General features: G+C 35.4%; 3 long non-coding RNA genes across 3 annotated transcripts; 1 reads left to right on the top strand and 2 right to left on the bottom strand.

Moving 5' to 3' along the window:
• Positions 1-2391: 2391 nt before the first annotated feature.
• LOC134805602 (uncharacterized) lies at positions 2392-2834 on the bottom strand. The gene is made up of 2 exons (XR_010146329.1): positions 2680-2834; positions 2392-2569 (listed from the first exon to the last, which is right to left on the bottom strand). It is a non-coding gene; the product is annotated as an uncharacterized LOC134805602 (long non-coding RNA).
• Positions 2835-16581: 13747 nt separating this feature from the next.
• LOC134805603 (uncharacterized) lies at positions 16582-17024 on the bottom strand. Its single transcript, XR_010146330.1, has 2 exons — positions 16870-17024; positions 16582-16759 (listed from the first exon to the last, which is right to left on the bottom strand). It is a non-coding gene; the product is annotated as an uncharacterized LOC134805603 (long non-coding RNA).
• Positions 17025-22742: 5718 nt separating this feature from the next.
• Positions 22743-23185, top strand: LOC134805604 (uncharacterized). The gene is made up of 2 exons (XR_010146331.1): positions 22743-22897; positions 23008-23185. It is a non-coding gene; the product is annotated as an uncharacterized LOC134805604 (long non-coding RNA).
• The last annotated feature ends 463 nt before the right edge of the window (positions 23186-23648 follow it).

Genomic DNA, 23648 nt, shown 5'->3' with positions numbered 1-23648 from the left:
CTTTTCAGTTCGATGTCTCAGATTTAAAGGAAGATTGTGCCTTAAAACGTGTACTTACTGGAAGCTGCTGAAATAAATTGTACAGAAGATATTGAAATTTCCGTTAGCAAAGTTATCCAAAATTTAGTAGAACACACTGATATTAATATTCAAAAAGAAGATTGTGTTACATGTCTTGAAAACTTTAGTATTTTTAGAAAAGAGTTTGATGTGTACCAAAGTGAAGCTAGTCTAGTTATAGAAAAAACATTAAAAAACTTTTATGAAGCTAATGTTGTGTTGGCAGATAAAGAAATTTTTAAATTATGTAGTGGCACAATAGAACAATCAATGTGTCAAGAGTGGTACTCGGCGAGGAGACTAAGAATTTCTTGTGTCAGAGTGATTTTTAGCAAAGATCAGCCTTGGTTGTGCACTAGTGTAGACGGTGTTGTTATACATATGCAATGAATGTGTCAGAATGTTAGTAGAAGTCCTGTATCTTGTAAAAACCAACCTATTGTAGATTTTGATAAACAACAATATAATTAGTGTAATATTTGCAGTTTGTGAATGATCAACCAGAACTAAAAAGAAGCAAACCATATTATATTATACCCAAATTCAAGTGCAAGTGTATGACACTGGTATGACTATTATATGTGTGATTTCTTTATATATTCACCAAAAGGTAGTTGTATTGTATAGTAAGAGCAGACAGAGACGAAGACTTTATTAAAGCAGCAATTCTAAAAAGTGAAGAATTTTACTTCGCTCATTATCTACCGCTCTTGTATTCTACAAGAACAAACCAAACTTTGAGTGAGAAAAACCAGCCAAAGCATAGTTTTACAGGTAAAAATATAATCAATACAATGTTAGGTAATTAACTTTTAAAATATGTAATAAAAGGTAAGGTACTACTGATCTCAATAAGTACAGTTAGCATCATTGTCATACAGGCATGAAGCATACTGATTAATTAAGTTTAGTTAAAAATAATAATTTATATGTTTAAATGTTGTTAACTCAAAATGTTTATTACTGTTTTTTTTTATATGTAAGTATAGTAAAGTAGCCGAATATTGCAGTATCACACTTTGTTAAAATTAGCAATACACATACCTAGCTGTAAGTAAGGAACTCAACATTTTAATATCTTAGAATCCTAGCATACCTAAATATTAACCTGACCTTATTTGATTGTTTTTGTTTTGTTTTAATGTTTGAATCTTTAGACTATGTTTGATTCTGATGTATGTATTGTCCCTATCGCATAAGCGTTTTGGCATCCTTAGCTGTAAGTTTATGCATGTGACTGAAATAAAGAAATATATGACAAATGGTATGTACAGTCGAGTTCATAAATATGTATAAATTTCTTTACCTTTATCCATTGTAATATGGTGAAAAAATGTACACACATTTATGAACTTGACTGTACATTAGACTTATGAAAATGTTGATCAGTCCAGTGCTTGGTCATATTAAACCCTAACCTGACTGACACATTTTCATAGGTCCACGGGCCCATGTTATAAATATGTGGCGGTCAATGTCTGTGGTTCCTTATGCTCCATGTGCAATAAGGGTCCTTCAGACATGAAAAGTCACATAATATTTACAGGTTTTGTGTGAAATAAAAACAAATTTAAATTAAAAATGTTTTAATAGCTTTTTAAATAATGTAAATATTGTAAAAAATAACTGTTGTTTTATTTGTTTGAAAATATAGGTGGTTGCAGGTTTACCAGTACACAACAAACATGTAATATATCATCAATATGATAAAATAAATTTACAGGTATTTTATGTAGTATCTGATAAATTTTTAAGTGCTGCATTATTCTTTCGGCATGAATTCTGACTCGAGCTATTTTATAAGTTGCATCGGTCTCTTCCCTTGTAAATTCACCTTTATTCTGGAGAAAATGTGGCATAATAATAGCAATTTCTTTTCCACTTTCATCAATTACCTTCTTTATTGCCGGAAATCCCTTATCAGCCAATACAATATCCCCATTTTCTAAGTAGTCGACTAATCCTGACTACCGTTATTTGGGAGACACTTTTTCTTTCACCACTTACTTGAACGAAATGAAGCCTCTTGGAGTAATACTAATAAGCACTTTTTATAGAGTGAGTAGCAATACACACGATTATCAACACTTGATGGTACTTCTATAGGAAACTCTGTACAATCAATAATGACTAGTGTTACTATACTCCGGACGGAAGCATTCTGGCATTGTCTGCTGCACAACATTTTTGTCTGGCCAAAAAACCTAATTTGATGTACCAGCTGCTATTTCTTCAACATACGAGCAGAATATTCTTGACACTGTTTTCCAGCAATTCAAAGTCACTTGTATTAGTTATATTAATAGCATTAACTGCTTCTATTTTTTTCGCGTTTCTTCGTTCCATATAACGTTGAAACCTCGATATTGCCGCATTTTCGTCAATCCGTTTTGTTTTTTACTGCGGGGGAAATATCCTTGGAACATAACTGGGACTGACTTGTTCATCAGCCTTTCTACCACCGATAAAGTGAGCACTGCAAATTGGGTGCCATAGAGATCCATCGGGACTGTAACAAAATAATTCACCGTTAAAACTTCATACGATTATAACATAAATCAAATGATTGCGTATTTAAGGAAGGTAATATGATTTTAGAGGTTAGGTTAGGTGACTTACTTTTTTGTCCTTACGGCAATTATCCATTTATTGCGCTGTTCTTGTTTCCACACTACTTTTGGAAATCTATAAAATTTGCAGTCACTACTTCTGCTAGTGTTTACACGATTAACAATAACACATCTTGCTGTGAAGTGAAGACCATTTTTATCTAAAACATCGAATGTTTACTGCAAAGCATAGCAACTAACTCACACAATGACACGTGTACAGATGCGCTGTTCACACATAGAAACGCAAATGATGCGGTAGTATACAAATTATTGCGCCATCTATCCGCTCGTATAAGAAAAACTAAGAACTACACCAACTACACCTAACAACTACAACGTCTACAACTCTTCTAGTGGCAGCGACCTCTTGCGGAATACACTACACAACCTACAGCCCGCTGAATGACAAACGCCATCTAAGTTTAATACAAAAATAATGTTTTCTTCCGGGGTACGCTACTCAATATGGCGATTGCTCGTCCTAGTAGACTAGTCCGTGGCTGTGGGTCATATGTCCGAACAAAACGCCCAATGACCTTTGACATATCTACCTTACAAATATCTTTAAATTATCCGTATTGTAACTTGTTGAAGTCTAGTAGAAATCTAATTCATTTTCCGAATCGAGCCGTAAGCCTAAATTTAGCTTTCAAGATTTGACCTAGATACACTAACTAACATACATAGTAACAGGGCAAATTTAATTAATTGTTTTTTTTTTATATAAGTTTTAGTGTTTTGTTATAAAGTTGTATAAATGTTATTAAATAAATAAATAAGCTTATTAATTGTAAATAATATAAAAACTTAAGTATAGTAATTTCATTTTAAGTAACTTTAAAACTATTCCAGTCTCAACTAGATTTTCTTAAAATTTATTATCCTCATTCCTTATTAGTTAATATTATCTATTTTGATCCTTTTTAGCTGATCATCAAACACAAACATCCGCTACCGATATCCTGCCTACGGGAGTGAACTCCTAAATATCACCTGGCCACAACAGAACCAGTGAAAATGAAAAAAATAAGTACCTATTTGTAAATATACTCAAATTTGGTAAAATCATATGTTGTTTTTTTTTTAATTTAATAGTACAATAAGAAAATACTTTTATTTTCTTTAGTTTACTGTGTTGTAATAGTTATGATTACTTAAACATTACCCAGGGCCTAAAATGAATAAAGTATGGAATAATGTTTCGCCCTGAAAAACTCTGAAATATACTTTGTAGCATGTGGTATGTATAATGAATGATTTATTTATTTGAAACAATATACCCTGTATTGTATTAATCCTTGGCAGTGCTTTTAACAATTTGTTCGAAAATGTGCGGCAATAATGACGTTTATTAAAAGTCAGAATCTTATTAGTGTCATAAATAAGAAAGATAATCAGAAAGGTCGAAGAAGGTTACCTCAGGAGCTACTAACACATACATGCTGCTCCAAAGTAAAAAATCGTAATTAGTTAATTTCTTCGTAACCACTACCACTACACCGGTTGTTATGATACTGTCTACTGGCTCTAAATACCCTAATGCATGTGTACGTTTCCGTTTTGTCCCATGGCCATACATACAATATTGTCCATGGTATCAGTCAGTATGTGCCCTACATATACATATCCAAACCCAAACAGGCGACGCATGACATAATTATTTAAAAACAAGTATTTCGGTCTTAGCGGCCATTCACGCCATTTTTGACGCAAATCTCAAGAGCTCGCGGAGTGCACTGAATACGCTTAGCCCGCACTTGATCAATCAACATTACGAAGTTTTTAATTTTTTCAAGATAAGTAAATATTTAAAAAAACTATGAAATTTAAGTGTAAAAAAATACCTAGTCAGCATACTATTATACAATAAATAAGTAGGTAGGTACTTATTTGGCGAAGCTAATGACAATTGTCACAAGAAACATGACAATTGTTACGAAGTTTCGACACAGAACTCATTTCCTGTACGGTTACCATCAGTTTGTCACTGACATAAACGCCGTCGAGAACGTAATTTACTTTCTATACATCTCGCTCGCACTCGCATATTAGTGCAAACGGGATGTATAGAAAGTAAATTACGTTCTCGACGGCGTTTATGTCAGTGACAAACTGATGGTAACCGTACTGTTAAGAATTACCCAAAATTCTTTTAAATCTTGTGACAATTATATAAAATATATATGAATCAAAAAATATATAACCATTATACCATTGCGGTCGAGCGGAGTATCACATTATTATATTATAGTAGACAGTATTCACAGATTCTGCCCCTTTCAAACTTTCTTCCTCTGCTACACGTAAGGTTGGGCAGGGCCGGAACATGGGGCAGAATCTGTTAATACTGTCTACTATTATTATATAATATCGTAATGTGGTACCCCGGTCGACTACAAGGTACTATCGTTATGGTGCGGCACAAACTCATGCGGTATTATGAAGTAGCTACTAAATAGCACGTAAGAATTATAAATTTGTGCATTGACCAATTATTGAAACTTACTTAATATTAGGTCAGGCAACGAAAAGGTATACATACAGGGTGGATTTTCTTCTTGGGTCAGTGAGAGCAGCTACCATATCCCGTGCTGCTACGCGAAAACGCGGTCTTATTAGAAGACCTTCCCTATCACCCCTATCATCCCTATTCATCCCGGTTGACGGTATCTTCTCTTTTCCGCCTTTTATGTCTATAACTTTTGATTTTTTTTGTGTTCTAATAAACGCTTCGAATACATTTTTCTATACATCATCCGAATCCAGGTATCACACGTATTTTTAGTAGTATCTCTATTTTTCACCATTTTGAACTTGTCGACTAGACTACACTCTGCATGTATAAGTACTTCTAATAAAGTCGGATCAATCGTTAATTAATAAGCAGGCAGAGTAAAACAAATATCGGGCGAGTACTAGGGAATTGAGTTTCTCTCACCGCTGTCCAACGTAGTGTGAACTGAGTGCCTAGCCAAGATATCAATCGTTTGCGCCATAGCGAACGAAACTCTGACGTCTCTCTGTCGCAAATGATTGGCATCTTGGCTGAACCCTCTAGAGATCTAAGAACTGTGAATAATCGGAAAATACGACCATACTGGTTAGCCCAAGCGGTCATCCCATTCGACGCGCTCGGTATAAGCGGATGGAATAGTAGCTTTAAAGCTTGCATTAGGTTAGGTAGGTACTTTCCCCTAAACTAAAACATGAATATTTCAGTTCTGCATTGAAATTTAATTTTGTGTCCATGCACATTTTTGGGCTCATTCTACACCGTCAGCATTCCGTACTACCACTTAAAAAAATGTCCCGAGATGTCCGTTCCATTACGTCACGTTTTAGTACTTCACTTGTACGTGTTTGACGCACGGACGTAGAGAGTAAACTGGATAGTGTACACTGGCCAAAAAGTGTGTCCACATGAGAGGTCAAACCTGAGCCCTCCATCTCTTTCTAATTAGGGTGACCATAAGTCATATGAATGTGGGATATTAGCATAAGATGGAATGTATAGTTTGGCCAGGATCTTTTCTCATTCGTGCATAATCAGAGAGAATCATACTGTATTTACCCTATGCTAGTATAATTGCCCCAGAAAAGAGATGGATATAGTTTTTTTCTCTTCTGTAAAACGCTTCACACAACCTTACTTAATTTAGTCGTTATAAAGCTTTTAGTCGTTATAAAAGCTGTTACAGATGGGATGGGCGTATTGGATCGCGATCAATGCGATCGTGGTTTATTGTGAGGAAGGTGGTCCGCCGTACGTCCATCGTACGTATTGGGTGAAAACCAGCGTAGTGTCTTACAGACACTGCTTATGCTGAGCGGCATCCTATTTGGTGTATGTTTACTGTATTGTTAACTTTATGGTGTACTTACCGTAATGTAGGTATGTTTTTGTACGCCAAATAAATATTTTCTATTTCTATCAAAGACAGCTATAAGAGAGAGCGAGACAAATATCCAGGGTCGGGTAAAACGTTGTAGTTGTACTTGGTAATTCGCAAATCGTATCGATTAAAAACGCTGCCTTCGGTCGTGTTTGAATTTATCACCACTCGTTGCGAATTTAATTCCTACTTTCAACACTTGCAACGCAAATAAATTTATATTATTACTATGCCCACTGGTTATCGATACTAGTCATTTTGTGAAGCCCTAGCGTAGCGTAACAATTTATGTTTTTACACGAAATTATCTTGATTATTGACTAAAATGATAAAATATTAGCACACGACGAAATAAAAACTTACATTTAACTGTGTAAACCGGCATTCTACACTATTTATGCTCTTCATAATTCATAATTTAACAAAATACCTATCACTATCAATATCATACTCATGGTGTGTTCATATACGTGATGACTTCCCTTTTGCATACTTTAGCTATTCTTTAAGCGTTAGCGTCATCGTAGATCTGTAATTGAAACAACATTTTCAAATTTGCCGCTTTTGTATACTGACGGAAATGTCGGCCCAACCTATATAGAATCGATTGCATATATATAAATAGTTAGAATTAACGTTCCAGTAATTAAATACTATGTATAAAAATATGAGTCTGTAATGTCCAATCTGTAATGTAAGGACTTCGGATTTAATTTTTGGCAATTATGTAGCTCTCATTACGTGAACCGAATAATTAAACATGCCAAAATAAGTATATCTTTATTTATTTATTAGTATACTATTTAGGTAAAGTTATTTTTACATTAAGTAGGAAATAACAATTTTGTAAGACCGATCCAAATCGTACCGACATCATGGTGACCCTAATCGTCATCAAGTTGGGGATACCAATTAATATTCAAAGTTACTACAATTTCTACCATATTCAATTTACTGTTTTTTTTGTTGCGCACATGCTTGGCTTAATCAGTTAATAATATTAACATCATAATAATTAACAAATTACTTAAAAGATATCAGAACTGTAATTAGAATATAGCACTAAAATAGTATAAGAAGGTAATGAATTTCAGTAGTATATTGATATAATTTCTATCACAATGGTATCTTTTTAACATTGGCAACATGTGCGAGTGAGACACAGGGCTCAGGTTTTTCTATCTCATGTGGACCGTTTTCTCTAGTCTGGTACGAACAACATTCTGTCTCGGTGATAAGGTTCAAATTAGTATGGCAAAAAAACTGACAACTCGCTCCAGTTTAAACAATATAACTTCATGGTTTGACGTACCTACTTAGTGGAATCTACAATTTCCATACAAATGTGGCTTTCCATTCAGACAATGCAATGGTCCTTATTATGTTTCATGTGCAATAAGAACCTTTTTATAAGAATTTCAGTTGGAAAGGACCTTATTGCACTTGAAGTATAAGGACCCATTTGTAATGGAAAGCCACAAATATTTAGAGGATTTTTTTACTATCAGGATTGAATATGCCAGTGATTTTGAGCTGGAAGAACTAGATAAACAAATTATTATAATATATAGGGTCTGTGAGACTCAGGTCTATTTTTTTTTTGGAAAAAGCTCTTTTGGACCATTTGGAAACACTCATCATTCATTGCGGCACGGACTAGTCTACTAGGACGAGCAATCGCCATATTGAGTAGCGTGACTTTATATTTAGTTCCCAAAAGTACAGCAGATGTCTCTAGTAGTGTCAAATGTTGCAAATGGTTGCAATAAGTGTGATTCTGTATTAATGTCATCTGACGGGTTTGAATGACAACTATCGTCATGCTCTCGTCTTGCCTCAATGTTGATAATAGATTTCGTGAGATGGCGCTTCGACCATACCCGTACTTGCCCGTACTGAGGGCCTACCGCGAACCACGTTCGACGTGTTGCCCCTCTGTCGCACTTGTAAATTTGTACGTAAGTGCGACAGGGAGGCAACACGTCGAACGTGGTTCGCAGTAGGCCCTCTGAATGCGTTTCGTTTGACGCATATTTTTTGAAGCTGTTTGATATTAAAAAAATATATAAATATATTCATACGGATAATAGCATTAGCGATGTCTTATTAATTTTAATAACTGTAATACATTTTTCTTTCACATAATATTAATGTTACCGACGCGCGGTAACACGATACATTACATTTAAGTATTTTTACCTATTTGTAATATATAAATAATATAGAAAAAGGCACGAAATTCAAATTTTCTATGAGACGATATCCCTTCGCGCCTACATTTTTCAAATCTGTCGCCTTTTTCTACTGACAAGATCTGCTTGACCAAGTATATTTGATAATTTTTCGCAAATTAAAGTTCTATTTTTCTACTGACATAATTATTTATTTACACTGGGTACCATGACAACCTCAAATATTATACTCGTAACATAATTATATTAATTATGTAATAAAAAGGTAAGTAATGCTGGATATAGTAACAGTTAACTACCTACAAAAAAGTGATAGATATCTTCGAAAAGTCGAATAGAGTTGGACCAAGGAAAGTTTGCAGCGATTTTGATAGCCCATGCAGTGCAAATGTTATGTACACGTCATAATTTCATAGAAGTTTGACATTTAAAGGCCTTTGCACACCGGCTTGCGTGTGCGTGACTTGCAAGGCCCCAACGTTGTCTGTTCACTTTGACGGCGCAGCAACTAGTATCTCTTCTCTCTCCTCGCTCTTTTAACAATGCCATTTGTCAAAAAAGGACAACCATACTGTTGACAAGATGAACTACTCAGAATCACGAGTTCTTTCTATCCTAATAGGAGAAAAAAAGTGTCCCAAGGTTTTTTTCCCATTCCGTTACCATTTTTTCATAGACTTTGTATGGCGGTTTCGGAATGGAAAGATCGAAAAATGTATGGAAATCTTTGGACACTTTTTTCTCCTATTAGGATCAAAAGAGCACATGATTCTGAGTAGAAATAACATAAAAAATCCCAATTTTGAAAAAAAAGTGTAGGGGACAACTTTAAATAAAATGGCCCATGTGTGCTCTTTTAGGGATGTGAAAAGTCGATTTTAATCATGTTATATATCGATAAACGCTACACAGTGGAACGAAATAGCTATTAATTGAAGCTTCAATATCTTCGTTAAACATAAACATAATTAAAATGCTAATGGATACTGAATATATTAGAAGACAAACAATAAGAATATAAAACTAAAACTAACTACAATTAAAATAATTAAAACTAAAAATTAAAAATACCTATCAAAATTTGGTGCCCTCGGGAGGGTGCCCAACACGCAGGCAGCGTTCCCGCGCTGGATTGCAATTGAAATTCTCTGCGCGAGAAAGCTGCCCGCGCGGGGGTCGCCCGTTGCCTCCCTCAACTAAAACTAACTACAATTAAAATAACTAAAACTAAAAATTAAAAATACCTATCAAAATTTGGTGCCCTCGGGAGGGTGCCCAACACGCAGGCAGCGTTCCCGCGCTGGATTGCAATTGAAATTCTCTGCGCGAGAAAGCTGCCCGCGCGGGGGTCGCCCGTTGCCTCCCTGTGGAGCATCTGTGCGCCTCTGCCCCACGAACCAAGCGTCTCGACGCCAAACGCGACGAAGTCGTATTGGGCGCCGAGACAGCTGTACTTGGCTACCTTTTGAGGCTCCCGAGTGTCCGCCGCCGCGCCAGCACGCCTGCTGGTCGATGGGACGTAGGACGCCGCTAGCGTGTCAGCGCAATATATTAGAATATAATAAAATAATTCAATTATTGCGGAACACATATTTTAGTAGGTATTTATGTATTTTAATTAAATATCTGAACTTTCCCTTCGTTCCCTGCTGGGGCGTGACGATAAAATTGTGATCTGATAACCACAATAAAGAATAAAAGCGTTTTTATTCATTTTAGGTATCGTTAAACCTTTGAAGTAAAATTAAAATTGCAAGAAATGTCGATAGTTTATCGTTATGACTTTATCGACATGGCTACAGCAAGGTGGAGTTACATTGTTAATCGTACACTAAACAAAAGTGGTTACAGTGACAGCTCGCTTAGACGTAATCTTTAAGTATATTATATCTATGGTGACGTGCACGTGCGCGTACGCCGCGCACACGCACACGTCATGCAAGCGGTGTGCCGTCTCTCATAAGGATCTGTATACTACAACGCCGAACGCGCACGTGCTCGTCACGCACACGCAGCCGCACAGTGAGGGATTTTCGATCAGTTTTGACCACCTTCGTTTTATATTTTTATTATATGCTTTATAATATTTTACATCCCACTGTAAAACTCCCGTGTGATTATCTTGCTTAGTTTACGTAAAATATTTTTTTTTTGTAGATGAGGTCAATGACCTTAAGAAATCATGTTTATCGGTTTATTTCCTAAAGTATTGTCAATGTGGCCGCAAGTTTTATTACTGAGTTTAAGTGAAAGATACTCAATAATTGTACAAAATATCAGCATCTTAATAGTGCCTTTGAATTAAAAGTTATAAGATGCTAAAGTTTTTTAACATTTTTTTTATTTCTCATATATTTTCCAATATTAGCCTTTTATTTTTTATAGAGTGTAATTAAAATAAGGTAAACTATCATCATACATCATCATCATATCAGCCTTTTATCGCCCACTGCTGAGCATAGGCCTCTCTTCGAGTACGCCACTTATCCCGGTCCCGAGCCAATCTCATCCAGAAGTGACCCGCAGTCTTCCGGATGTCATCCACCCAACGAGCCAACGGACGCCAGGCACTCCTTTCGTCTGTAAGCGGCCACCATTCCGTTAACATTTTGGCGCACCTGTCATCACTCTGCCTGGCAACATGTCCCGCCCAGCTCCACTTGAGTTTGGTAATGACGTATCCGACTATAATTCCTAAACTAAAATAGACTATAAACTATAATTCCTCAAAATTTCAAAAGCTAATCTTGCGGGATTTAGGATTTATAACATTTCTAAGTTTTTTTCCGATTTCTATGGAAATAGGGTTGTCAAGTTTGAAGTTAAGAAATAATACTTCAATAGGTATAGTTTTTGACAAAGAAAATTTTGAATTTAACTCTTTATTGAGAATTGTCATAATTCATCATCATTATCATCATCATCCGAATGAATAAGAATTTCTTCTTCTATCTTGCTGCTTTTGACAAAACCATGACATGTTTCGACAGCAATTTGTGTAACGTTCTTCACAGTCGTGTGTGAACTTGATAACAATTTTTTAGAGTTGCGTACCTCAAAAGGAAAAAACGGAACCCTTATAGGATCACTCGTGTGTCTGGCTGTCCGTCTGTCACAGCCTATTTTCTTCGAAACTACTGAACCAATTAAGTTGAAATTTGGTACACATATGTAAGTCTGTCACCCGAAGACGGACATGTAACGTAAATAAATTAATTTTTAACATAGGGGGCACTTTTGGGGGGTAAATGAGACGATTAAAAAAATGACCATTCCCCCCGCCCTTTAGATCCGAAACTACTGGGTCTAAAGTTTTGAAAAAAAAAATACACAAAATAGGTCTTTACCTATAGATGGCAGGAAAACCTATTAGAAATATGCAGTCAGGCGTAAGTCGGACTTAATTACTTAGTTTTTGATCTGACCCCTACGGGTTTTTAAAGACATTTCACTTACGTTTCACATCAAAAAATACATATACGAGGGACGCCTTCCCAACACCACATCATATTCTTCATCAGAGATATGTCACAGTGGCCTGATATGGCCGTTCGTTCTACTATAGAGTTAATGCTTTTCAGGCAAGCGTAACAACAAAATACTCTACACTCAAACAACAACGAAAACACACTAAACAATCTAAATACTTGATGTACCAAATAAATGCTTAATTATTACAACAATAAATATTTTATTGTGTTACTACGGTTTTCAGATACGGCCGCTTGTGTTTCATTTGGATTTACAGACATTTTAACTATGTAGGTACACCACCGGAGATAAAGGTGACAGCCCTGACCCAAATATTAAAAAATACATATTTCGGCAATCCTGCGTTATTTTCGTTCAATTTTTTTTTCAGTACTGCCTATCGTAGCATAGAACCGTTTTGTTTAGAAATAAAATGCTAAAATTGTAGGATTATCGAGAAAAAAAATTATTTTTCTATATGTAAAAAAAAATATATATCGCCATTCTGGATCATAGATTAAACTTTTTTTTGATGAATGGAATACCTCAGAACAGCCCTAATAGATCTAAAATAGAATTTTTAAAAAAGATGCACGTAAAATGAGAAATTACATTTCTTAGGTTTCTATGGACATTTCTCGAGTTTTTGATTATCTCCAAAACTATGCATGATAAAATTTTGGACCTTCACTTTGAGCATTAATTTGATGAGGTTAATGCGATGAATTAAAAAATGAAGATAGTCAAAACTGATCGGAAATCCCACACTGTGAGCCGGTGTGCAATTATTGTGTGCCTTAAAATGACACTTGCACTGTATGGGCTATCAAAATCGCTGCAGACTTTTCTCGGTCTGACTCTAGGTAGTCATGTTAAAGAAAATGAATACAATATGTACTTATGTATACAATTCATCACAAATTACAATACCTATTGACATCTTCAAAAAGTGATTTATCCTGTCGGGCCTGATCAAATTGGTCGATTTGATCAGAAATGTAATTGGCGTCAATCTCCAAGTTTAGATTTATGGTGATATTAGAGCCCTCTAAATTGAAAAAATGCCCCAGAACGAAAATACTGGCCTCACAAATTGGTATTCTTGCGTCCGCACCTCATTTTATCGGTAATATCGTTCATTATCGGCGGGTGAATTCGGCGAGCCAAATTGGCGTTTGCGTCCACACCTCTCGATTCGATCGGGCAATTTAATCAGATTGGCGAAAAATTGTTTAATCTGGATACACCTTTACGTATCAAATATATCTTCGAAAAATCGAATAGGTAGTCATGTTTTCGGATATTTGGGACCGACCATGCACGACCACAGCGCCACCTAGCGAGCGCAACTTTCTATCTTTCTTTCGCGAGATATTCTGTCACAAAACTTTCAAACGAGAAGTAAGTAAACATCGTAATAATTTCAATGAAATCTAATGATGTTACAGTATATTCGACATTTTTGGACGATGGCTGTATTGACAATTACATTAGCATTGTGGTTTTCAGTTAAAATGAACGTGCTTGTGACGGGAACAGGGTTTCGTGCCATAACCCATGAAATTGTCTTCCAGCTCGAGACAATGAATAAGGGCAAAAATTTGGTGTTAGCTGGGCACGTACTGGAGGTGCAAGACATTTGGCAAGGCGCCAGGCCAGGAGCTACATAATCAAAGCCCGAGTGGTTCGTCAAGCCTCTGTGACGGCGACTGCGTACAAGGCAGCCTTAATTCTTAATATCAATCGTCATGTTACTAGTGTAACATGCGATTGTGTTTATTAAAAAAGTGGCAAATGCAAGCACATTGCAGCACTAATTTACTACATCAATCACCACCACTAAAACCAGCCAGGAACAAAAATGGGGCAAGCCAAGTGTCCCACAATTTACGAACGAAAAGTAATCCAAAGGGAGATACTTCCACGAAATGTATCCTACATCAAAGAAACACAAGTGTGAAGCTTTTCAGTTCGATGTCTCAGATTTAAAGGAAGATTGTGCCTTAAAACGTGTACTTACTGGAAGCTGCTGAAATAAATTGTACAGAAGATATTGAAATTTCCGTTAGCAAAGTTATCCAAAATTTAGTAGAACACACTGATATTAATATTCAAAAAGAAGATTGTGTTACATGTCTTGAAAACTTTAGTATTTTTAGAAAAGAGTTTGATGTGTACCAAAGTGAAGCTAGTCTAGTTATAGAAAAAACATTAAAAAACTTTTATGAAGCTAATGTTGTGTTGGCAGATAAAGAAATTTTTAAATTATGTAGTGGCACAATAGAACAATCAATGTGTCAAGAGTGGTACTCGGCGAGGAGACTAAGAATTTCTTGTGTCAGAGTGATTTTTAGCAAAGATCAGCCTTGGTTGTGCACTAGTGTAGACGGTGTTGTTATACATATGCAATGAATGTGTCAGAATGTTAGTAGAAGTCCTGTATCTTGTAAAAACCAACCTATTGTAGATTTTGATAAACAACAATATAATTAGTGTAATATTTGCAGTTTGTGAATGATCAACCAGAACTAAAAAGAAGCAAACCATATTATATTATACCCAAATTCAAGTGCAAGTGTATGACACTGGTATGACTATTATATGTGTGATTTCTTTATATATTCACCAAAAGGTAGTTGTATTGTATAGTAAGAGCAGACAGAGACGAAGACTTTATTAAAGCAGCAATTCTAAAAAGTGAAGAATTTTACTTCGCTCATTATCTACCGCTCTTGTATTCTACAAGAACAAACCAAACTTTGAGTGAGAAAAACCAGCCAAAGCATAGTTTTACAGGTAAAAATATAATCAATACAATGTTAGGTAATTAACTTTTAAAATATGTAATAAAAGGTAAGGTACTACTGATCTCAATAAGTACAGTTAGCATCATTGTCATACAGGCATGAAGCATACTGATTAATTAAGTTTAGTTAAAAATAATAATTTATATGTTTAAATGTTGTTAACTCAAAATGTTTATTACTGTTTTTTTTTATATGTAAGTATAGTAAAGTAGCCGAATATTGCAGTATCACACTTTGTTAAAATTAGCAATACACATACCTAGCTGTAAGTAAGGAACTCAACATTTTAATATCTTAGAATCCTAGCATACCTAAATATTAACCTGACCTTATTTGATTGTTTTTGTTTTGTTTTAATGTTTGAATCTTTAGACTATGTTTGATTCTGATGTATGTATTGTCCCTATCGCATAAGCGTTTTGGCATCCTTAGCTGTAAGTTTATGCATGTGACTGAAATAAAGAAATATATGACAAATGGTATGTACAGTCGAGTTCATAAATATGTATAAATTTCTTTACCTTTATCCATTGTAATATGGTGAAAAAATGTACACACATTTATGAACTTGACTGTACATTAGACTTATGAAAATGTTGATCAGTCCAGTGCTTGGTCATATTAAACCCTAACCTGACTGACACATTTTCATAGGTCCACGGGCCCATGTTATAAATATGTGGCGGTCAATGTCTGTGGTTCCTTATGCTCCATGTGCAATAAGGGTCCTTCAGACATGAAAAGTCACATAATATTTACAGGTTTTGTGTGAAATAAAAACAAATTTAAATTAAAAATGTTTTAATAGCTTTTTAAATAATGTAAATATTGTAAAAAATAACTGTTGTTTTATTTGTTTGAAAATATAGGTGGTTGCAGGTTTACCAGTACACAACAAACATGTAATATATCATCAATATGATAAAATAAATTTACAGGTATTTTATGTAGTATCTGATAAATTTTTAAGTGCTGCATTATTCTTTCGGCATGAATTCTGACTCGAGCTATTTTATAAGTTGCATCGGTCTCTTCCCTTGTAAATTCACCTTTATTCTGGAGAAAATGTGGCATAATAATAGCAATTTCTTTTCCACTTTCATCAATTACCTTCTTTATTGCCGGAAATCCCTTATCAGCCAATACAATATCCCCATTTTCTAAGTAGTCGACTAATCCTGACTACCGTTATTTGGGAGACACTTTTTCTTTCACCACTTACTTGAACGAAATGAAGCCTCTTGGAGTAATACTAATAAGCACTTTTTATAGAGTGAGTAGCAATACACACGATTATCAACACTTGATGGTACTTCTATAGGAAACTCTGTACAATCAATAATGACTAGTGTTACTATACTCCGGACGGAAGCATTCTGGCATTGTCTGCTGCACAACATTTTTGTCTGGCCAAAAAACCTAATTTGATGTACCAGCTGCTATTTCTTCAACATACGAGCAGAATATTCTTGACACTGTTTTCCAGCAATTCAAAGTCACTTGTATTAGTTATATTAATAGCATTAACTGCTTCTATTTTTTTCGCGTTTCTTCGTTCCATATAACGTTGAAACCTCGATATTGCCGCATTTTCGTCAATCCGTTTTGTTTTTTACTGCGGGGGAAATATCCTTGGAACATAACTGGGACTGACTTGTTCATCAGCCTTTCTACCACCGATAAAGTGAGCACTGCAAATTGGGTGCCATAGAGATCCATCGGGACTGTAACAAAATAATTCACCGTTAAAACTTCATACGATTATAACATAAATCAAATGATTGCGTATTTAAGGAAGGTAATATGATTTTAGAGGTTAGGTTAGGTGACTTACTTTTTTGTCCTTACGGCAATTATCCATTTATTGCGCTGTTCTTGTTTCCACACTACTTTTGGAAATCTATAAAATTTGCAGTCACTACTTCTGCTAGTGTTTACACGATTAACAATAACACATCTTGCTGTGAAGTGAAGACCATTTTTATCTAAAACATCGAATGTTTACTGCAAAGCATAGCAACTAACTCACACAATGACACGTGTACAGATGCGCTGTTCACACATAGAAACGCAAATGATGCGGTAGTATACAAATTATTGCGCCATCTATCCGCTCGTATAAGAAAAACTAAGAACTACACCAACTACACCTAACAACTACAACGTCTACAACTCTTCTAGTGGCAGCGACCTCTTGCGGAATACACTACACAACCTACAGCCCGCTGAATGACAAACGCCATCTAAGTTTAATACAAAAATAATGTTTTCTTCCGGGGTACGCTACTCAATATGGCGATTGCTCGTCCTAGTAGACTAGTCCGTGGCTGTGGGTCATATGTCCGAACAAAACGCCCAATGACCTTTGACATATCTACCTTACAAATATCTTTAAATTATCCGTATTGTAACTTGTTGAAGTCTAGTAGAAATCTAATTCATTTTCCGAATCGAGCCGTAAGCCTAAATTTAGCTTTCAAGATTTGACCTAGATACACTAACTAACATACATAGTAACAGGGCAAATTTAATTAATTGTTTTTTTTTTATATAAGTTTTAGTGTTTTGTTATAAAGTTGTATAAATGTTATTAAATAAATAAATAAGCTTATTAATTGTAAATAATATAAAAACTTAAGTATAGTAATTTCATTTTAAGTAACTTTAAAACTATTCCAGTCTCAACTAGATTTTCTTAAAATTTATTATCCTCATTCCTTATTAGTTAATATTATCTATTTTGATCCTTTTTAGCTGATCATCAAACACAAACATCCGCTACCGATATCCTGCCTACGGGAGTGAACTCCTAAATATCACCTGGCCACAACAGAACCAGTGAAAATGAAAAAAATAAGTACCTATTTGTAAATATACTCAAATTTGGTAAAATCATATGTTGTTTTTTTTTTAATTTAATAGTACAATAAGAAAATACTTTTATTTTCTTTAGTTTACTGTGTTGTAATAGTTATGATTACTTAAACATTACCCAGGGCCTAAAATGAATAAAGTATGGAATAATGTTTCGCCCTGAAAAACTCTGAAATATACTTTGTAGCATGTGGTATGTATAATGAATGATTTATTTATTTGAAACAATATACCCTGTATTGTATTAATCCTTGGCAGTGCTTTTAACAATTTGTTCGAAAATGTGCGGCAATAATGACGTTTATTAAAAGTCAGAATCTTATTAGTGTCATAAATAAGAAAGATAATCAGAAAGGTCGAAGAAGGTTACCTCAGGAGCTACTAACACATACATGCTGCTCCAAAGTAAAAAATCGTAATTAGTTAATTTCTTCGTAACCACTACCACTACACCGGTTGTTATGATACTGTCTACTGGCTCTAAATACCCTAATGCATGTGTACGTTTCCGTTTTGTCCCATGGCCATACATACAATATTGTCCATGGTATCAGTCAGTATGTGCCCTACATATACATATCCAAACCCAAACAGGCGACGCATGACATAATTATTTAAAAACAAGTATTTCGGTCTTAGCGGCCATTCACGCCATTTTTGACGCAAATCTCAAGAGCTCGCGGAGTGCACTGAATACGCTTAGCCCGCACTTGATCAATCAACATTACGAAGTTTTTAATTTTTTCAAGATAAGTAAATATTTAAAAAAACTATGAAATTTAAGTGTAAAAAAATACCTAGTCAGCATACTATTATACAATAAATAAGTAGGTAGGTACTTATTTGGCGAAGCTAATGACAATTGTCACAAGAAACATGACAATTGTTACGAAGTTTCGACACAGAACTCATTTCCTGTACGGTTACCATCAGTTTGTCACTGACATAAACGCCGTCGAGAACGTAATTTACTTTCTATACATCTCGCTCGCACTCGCATATTAGTGCAAACGGGATGTATAGAAAGTAAATTACGTTCTCGACGGCGTTTATGTCAGTGACAAACTGATGGTAACCGTACTGTTAAGAATTACCCAAAATTCTTTTAAATCTTGTGACAATTATATAAAATATATATGAATCAAAAAATATATAACCATTATACCATTGCGGTCGAGCGGAGTATCACATTATTATATTATAGTAGACAGTATTCACAGATTCTGCCCCTTTCAAACTTTCTTCCTCTGCTACACGTAAGGTTGGGCAGGGCCGGAACATGGGGCAGAATCTGTTAATACTGTCTACTATTATTATATAATATCGTAATGTGGTACCCCGGTCGACTACAAGGTACTATCGTTATGGTGCGGCACAAACTCATGCGGTATTATGAAGTAGCTACTAAATAGCACGTAAGAATTATAAATTTGTGCATTGACCAATTATTGAAACTTACTTAATATTAGGTCAGGCAACGAAAAGGTATACATACAGGGTGGATTTTCTTCTTGGGTCAGTGAGAGCAGCTACCATATCCCGTGCTGCTACGCGAAAACGCGGTCTTATTAGAAGACCTTCCCTATCACCCCTATCATCCCTATTCATCCCGGTTGACGGTATCTTCTCTTTTCCGCCTTTTATGTCTATAACTTTTGATTTTTTTTGTGTTCTAATAAACGCTTCGAATACATTTTTCTATACATCATCCGAATCCAGGTATCACACGTATTTTTAGTAGTATCTCTATTTTTCACCATTTTGAACTTGTCGACTAGACTACACTCTGCATGTATAAGTACTTCTAATAAAGTCGGATCAATCGTTAATTAATAAGCAGGCAGAGTAAAACAAATATCGGGCGAGTACTAGGGAATTGAGTTTCTCTCACCGCTGTCCAACGTAGTGTGAACTGAGTGCCTAGCCAAGATATCAATCGTTTGCGCCATAGCGAACGAAACTCTGACGTCTCTCTGTCGCAAATGATTGGCATCTTGGCTGAACCCTCTAGAGATCTAAGAACTGTGAATAATCGGAAAATACGACCATACTGGTTAGCCCAAGCGGTCATCCCATTCGACGCGCTCGGTATAAGCGGATGGAATAGTAGCTTTAAAGCTTGCATTAGGTTAGGTAGGTACTTTCCCCTAAACTAAAACATGAATATTTCAGTTCTGCATTGAAATTTAATTTTGTGTCCATGCACATTTTTGGGCTCATTCTACACCGTCAGCATTCCGTACTACCACTTAAAAAAATGTCCCGAGATGTCCGTTCCATTACGTCACGTTTTAGTACTTCACTTGTACGTGTTTGACGCACGGACGTAGAGAGTAAACTGGATAGTGTACACTGGCCAAAAAGTGTGTCCACATGAGAGGTCAAACCTGAGCCCTCCATCTCTTTCTAATTAGGGTGACCATAAGTCATATGAATGTGGGATATTAGCATAAGATGGAATGTATAGTTTGGCCAGGATCTTTTCTCATTCGTGCATAATCAGAGAGAATCATACTGTATTTACCCTATGCTAGTATAATTGCCCCAGAAAAGAGATGGATATAGTTTTTTTCTCTTCTGTAAAACGCTTCACACAACCTTACTTAATTTAGTCGTTATAAAGCTTTTAGTCGTTATAAAAGCTGTTACAGATGGGATGGGCGTATTGGATCGCGATCAATGCGATCGTGGTTTATTGTGAGGAAGGTGGTCCGCCGTACGTCCATCGTACGTATTGGGTGAAAACCAGCGTAGTGTCTTACAGACACTGCTTATGCTGAGCGGCATCCTATTTGGTGTATGTTTACTGTATTGTTAACTTTATGGTGTACTTACCGTAATGTAGGTATGTTTTTGTACGCCAAATAAATATTTTCTATTTCTATCAAAGACAGCTATAAGAGAGAGCGAGACAAATATCCAGGGTCGGGTAAAACGTTGTAGTTGTACTTGGTAATTCGCAAATCGTATCGATTAAAAACGCTGCCTTCGGTCGTGTTTGAATTTATCACCACTCGTTGCGAATTTAATTCCTACTTTCAACACTTGCAACGCAAATAAATTTATATTATTACTATGCCCACTGGTTATCGATACTAGTCATTTTGTGAAGCCCTAGCGTAGCGTAACAATTTATGTTTTTACACGAAATTATCTTGATTATTGACTAAAATGATAAAATATTAGCACACGACGAAATAAAAACTTACATTTAACTGTGTAAACCGGCATTCTACACTATTTATGCTCTTCATAATTCATAATTTAACAAAATACCTATCACTATCAATATCATACTCATGGTGTGTTCATATACGTGATGACTTCCCTTTTGCATACTTTAGCTATTCTTTAAGCGTTAGCGTCATCGTAGATCTGTAATTGAAACAACATTTTCAAATTTGCCGCTTTTGTATACTGACGGAAATGTCGGCCCAACCTATATAGAATCGATTGCATATATATAAATAGTTAGAATTAACGTTCCAGTAATTAAATACTATGTATAAAAATATGAGTCTGTAATGTCCAATCTGTAATGTAAGGACTTCGGATTTAATTTTTGGCAATTATGTAGCTCTCATTACGTGAACCGAATAATTAAACATGCCAAAATAAGTATATCTTTATTTATTTATTAGTATACTATTTAGGTAAAGTTATTTTTACATTAAGTAGGAAATAACAATTTTGTAAGACCGATCCAAATCGTACCGACATCATGGTGACCCTAATCGTCATCAAGTTGGGGATACCAATTAATATTCAAAGTTACTACAATTTCTACCATATTCAATTTACTGTTTTTTTTGTTGCGCACATGCTTGGCTTAATCAGTTAATAATATTAACATCATAATAATTAACAAATTACTTAAAAGATATCAGAACTGTAATTAGAATATAGCACTAAAATAGTATAAGAAGGTAATGAATTTCAGTAGTATATTGATATAATTTCTATCACAATGGTATCTTTTTAACATTGGCAACATGTGCGAGTGAGACACAGGGCTCAGGTTTTTCTATCTCATGTGGACCGTTTTCTCTAGTCTGGTACGAACAACATTCTGTCTCGGTGATAAGGTTCAAATTAGTATGGCAAAAAAACTGACAACTCGCTCCAGTTTAAACAATATAACTTCATGGTTTGACGTACCTACTTAGTGGAATCTACAATTTCCATACAAATGTGGCTTTCCATTCAGACAATGCAATGGTCCTTATTATGTTTCATGTGCAATAAGAACCTTTTTATAAGAATTTCAGTTGGAAAGGACCTTATTGCACTTGAAGTATAAGGACCCATTTGTAATGGAAAGCCACAAATATTTAGAGGATTTTTTTACTATCAGGATTGAATATGCCAGTGATTTTGAGCTGGAAGAACTAGATAAACAAATTATTATAATATATAGGGTCTGTGAGACTCAGGTCTATTTTTTTTTTGGAAAAAGCTCTTTTGGACCATTTGGAAACACTCATCATTCATTGCGGCACGGACTAGTCTACTAGGACGAGCAATCGCCATATTGAGTAGCGTACCCCGGAAGAAAACATTATTTTTGTATTAAACTTAGATGGCGTTTGTCATTCAGCGGGCTGTAGGTTGTGTAGTGTATTCCGCAAGAGGTCGCTGCCACTAGAAGAGTTGTAGACGTTGTAGTTGTTAGGTGTAGTTGGTGTAGTTCTTAGTTTTTCTTATACGAGCGGATAGATGGCGCAATAATTTGTATACTACCGCATCATTTGCGTTTCTATGTGTGAACAGCGCATCTGTACACGTGTCATTGTGTGAGTTAGTTGCTATGCTTTGCAGTAAACATTCGATGTTTTAGATAAAAATGGTCTTCACTTCACAGCAAGATGTGTTATTGTTAATCGTGTAAACACTAGCAGAAGTAGTGACTGCAAATTTTATAGATTTCCAAAAGTAGTGTGGAAACAAGAACAGCGCAATAAATGGATAATTGCCGTAAGGACAAAAAAGTAAGTCACCTAACCTAACCTCTAAAATCATATTACCTTCCTTAAATACGCAATCATTTGATTTATGTTATAATCGTATGAAGTTTTAACGGTGAATTATTTTGTTACAGTCCCGATGGATCTCTATGGCACCCAATTTGCAGTGCTCACTTTATCGGTGGTAGAAAGGCTGATGAACAAGTCAGTCCCAGTTATGTTCCAAGGATATTTCCCCCGCAGTAAAAAACAAAACGGATTGACGAAAATGCGGCAATATCGAGGTTTCAACGTTATATGGAACGAAGAAACGCGAAAAAAATAGAAGCAGTTAATGCTATTAATATAACTAATACAAGTGACTTTGAATTGCTGGAAAACAGTGTCAAGAATATTCTGCTCGTATGTTGAAGAAATAGCAGCTGGTACATCAAATTAGGTTTTTTGGCCAGACAAAAATGTTGTGCAGCAGACAATGCCAGAATGCTTCCGTCCGGAGTATAGTAACACTAGTCATTATTGATTGTACAGAGTTTCCTATAGAAGTACCATCAAGTGTTGATAATCGTGTGTATTGCTACTCACTCTATAAAAAGTGCTTATTAGTATTACTCCAAGAGGCTTCATTTCGTTCAAGTAAGTGGTGAAAGAAAAAGTGTCTCCCAAATAACGGTAGTCAGGATTAGTCGACTACTTAGAAAATGGGGATATTGTATTGGCTGATAAGGGATTTCCGGCAATAAAGAAGGTAATTGATGAAAGTGGAAAAGAAATT

This window comes from Cydia splendana, unplaced genomic scaffold, assembly GCF_910591565.1.
Source record: "Cydia splendana unplaced genomic scaffold, ilCydSple1.2 scaffold_45_ctg1, whole genome shotgun sequence".
Classification (NCBI taxonomy): domain Eukaryota; kingdom Metazoa; phylum Arthropoda; class Insecta; order Lepidoptera; family Tortricidae; genus Cydia; species Cydia splendana.
This window is presented reverse-complemented; position numbering and strand designations above follow the sequence as displayed.